Consider the following 3,321-nt stretch of genomic DNA (forward strand, 5'->3'; position numbering starts at 1 on the left):
TTCTCCAAGCTTGATCTCCGTATGGGTTATCACCAGATTCGAATCCGTGAGCAAGATATTCCCAAGACGGCTTTCAGAACAAGCTATGGTTCATATGAATACACTGTCATGTATTTTGGCCTCGTCAACGCTCCTCCGACTTTCTCTCGCATGATGAACTTCATCTTCAACGCCTACACAAATGACTTCGTTTTGGTCTATCTCGATGACATTCTGGTCTTTTTGAAGAACAAGGAAGATCATGCCAAGCACTTGCATTTGGTGCTCGATAAGCTCAGGGAACATCAGTTCTACGCCAAGTTCTCAAAGTGCGAGTTTTGGCTCGATGAGGTTCTTTATCTTGGGCATATCATCTCTGCCAAGGGCATTGCGGTGAATCCTGAGAAGGTGAGTGCAATTGTGAATTGGGAACCACCTCAGAACATGAAGCAACTCCGTAGCTTCCTCGGTCTCGCAAGCTACTGTCGAAGGTTCGTTGAGAACTTTTCAAAAATCGCGAAGCCTCTTTCAAACCTTCTCCAGAAGCACGTCAAGTACGTTTGGTCTCCGAAATGTGACATCGCTTTCAACACTTCGAAAGAGAAATTGGTCACTGCTCCAGTTCTGACTCCTCCTGATGAATCCAAACTGTTCGAGGTCTTCTGTGATGCCTCTCTTCAAGGTCTTGGTGCAGTGTTGATGCAAGAGAAGAAAGTTGTGGATTATACCTCTCGCCAGTTGAAGCCCAACGAGAAGAACTACCCCACTCATGACCTCGAGTTGGCGGCAGTTGTGCATGCTCTTTTGACTTGGAGACATCTCTTATTGGGAAGAAAAGTGGACATCTTCACTGACCACAAGAGTCTCAAGTACATCTTCACTCAGCCTAATCTCAACCTCAGGCAGACTCGCTGGGTCGAAATAATTCAAGAGTATAATCCGAGTATCGAGTATACTCCAGGCAAGGCCAATGTGATTGCTGACGCATTGAGCAGGAAGGCTTATTGCAATAGTCTGATTCTCAAGCCTTACCAACCCGAGCTTTGTGAAGCTTTCCGCAAACTCAATCTGCAAGTTGTTCCTCAAGGTTTTGTCGCCAACCTTCAAGTCTCTCCTACCTTGGAAGACCAGATTCGCGAGGCTCAACTTCTTGATGCTATGGTGAAGAAGGTGAAGATTGGGATTGCCAAGAGCCAACCCAAGTACAAGTGCTACCGCCTTGATGACAAGGACACTCTCTTCTTCAAGGATCGTATTGTTGTGCCCAAAGGTGACCTTCGTAAAGTGATCATGAATGAGGCCCACAATTCACTCCTCTCCATCCACCCTGGGAGCACGAAGATGTATCAGGACCTCAAGCAGGCTTATTGGTGGACTCAAATGAAGCGAGAGATTGCTCAGTTCGTGAATGAATGTGATGTCTGCAGAAGAGTGAAGGCAGAACACCAAAGGCCAGCTGGTCTCCTCCAACCTCTTGCCATTCCAGAATGGAAGTTTGACCACATTGAGATGGACTTCGTGACTGGATTTCCAAAGTCCAAGCGCGGCAATGATGCTATATTCGTTGTCATCGACAAACTCACTAAAGTGGCTCAATTTCTGCCTATCAAAGAGTCTATCACTACAGCTCAATTGGTGGAGTTGTATACCTCTTGGATTGTCTCTCTGCACGGTATTCCACAGGTGATCTCTTCAGACCGTGGCAGCATCTTTACCTCCAAGTTTTGGGATTCTTTTCAGAAGGCCATGGGCACCAACATCCGCTTCAGCACTGCTTTCCATCCTCAAACTAGCGGTCAAGTCGAGCGTGTCAATCAGATTCTTGAAGATATGCTCAAGGCTTGCGTTATCTCCTTCGGCATGAAGTGGGAGGATTGTCTTCCATATGCTGAATTCTCCTACAACAACAGTTTTCAAGCCAGTTCGGGCAAGGCCCCATTCAAAATTCTGTATGGCAGGAAGTGCCGTACTCCTCTCAACTGGTCTGAAACCGGTGAACGTCAACTTCTGGGAAATGACTTAATCACAGAGGCAGAGGAGATGTGTAAAGTCATTCGAGATAATCCCAAAGCAGCGCAATCGCGCCAGAAGAGCTACTATGATAGTAAGCACCGTGATTTGGCTTTCGAGATCGAAGATCATGTTTACCTCCGCGTCTCTCCAATGAAAGGTACTCGTCGCTTCGGTATCAAAGGGAAGCTTGCCCCTAGATACATGGGTCCTTTCAAGATCGTCAGTAAGAGAGGCGATCTCGCCTATCAACTCGAGCTTCCTTCAAACTTTGCAAATGTGCATGACGTGTTCCATGTCTCTTAGCTCCGCAAGTGTTACAAGACTCCTGACCGCACCGTCAACTTCGAAGACATTGATCTCCAAGAAGATCTCTCTTATCGTGAGCACCCCGTCGCTATTCTTGAAGAGACTGAACGCAAGACTCGCAATAAGTCAATCAAATTCCTCAAAGTCAAGTGGTCATACCATTCCGACCGTGAAGCCACCTGGGAACGTGAGGATCACCTCCGTTCTGAGTACCCGGTGTTCTTCCAGTCCTAGATCTTGGGACGAGATCCTTTCGTAGTGGTGGAGTGTTGTAACACCCCGGATGTGATTTACCTAATATGTAATCCAACTCTTGTTGTTTCCGGCGCTAAGTTATTTTATTTTCTCGGGTTCGAGTTTTCGTCTCTGTGTGTTGTTGTCGTTGTCATGCATCTCATATTATGTCATCATGTGCATTGCATTTGCATACGTGTTCGTCTCATGCATCCGAGCATTTTCCCCGTTGTCCGTTTTCCATTCCGGCACTTCTATCTCCTTTGGTGGTCATTTCTACTTTCTTTTCGTGTGTGGGGATTAAACATTTCCGGATTGGACCGAGACTTGCCAAGCGGCCTTGGTTTACTACCGGTAGACCGCCTGTCAAGTTTCCTACCATTTGGACTTCGTTTGATACTCCAACGGTTAACCGAGGGACCGAGAAGGCCTCGTGTGTGTTGCAGCCCAACACCCCTTCAATTTGGCCCAAAACCCTCTCCATTATCTAGAGCGTTCGATCACGATCGCGTGGCCGAAAACCGCACCTCATTTGGACACTCCTAGCTCCCTCTATGCCTATAAGTATCACCCCCTCCCGAAATTTCGGTTCTTCTTCCCCCCGAAACCCTAAAAATCGGATCCGCCGCACACCGGACGTGTCCGGCCCGCGCCGGATAGTGTCCGCCGCCGCCTCCGGCCAACCGGGGCTTGCCACTTCGCCGCCACCGCGCCGCCGGCCCGCCCGGGCCCAAGGCAGGCCCTCTCCCGTCGCCGACCGGGCCCGAAGAGGCGCCGCCCGCGCCTCTC

This window comes from Triticum dicoccoides, chromosome 6A (assembly GCF_002162155.2).
Source record: "Triticum dicoccoides isolate Atlit2015 ecotype Zavitan chromosome 6A, WEW_v2.0, whole genome shotgun sequence".
In the NCBI taxonomy this organism is placed as follows: Eukaryota; Viridiplantae; Streptophyta; class Magnoliopsida; order Poales; family Poaceae; genus Triticum; species Triticum dicoccoides.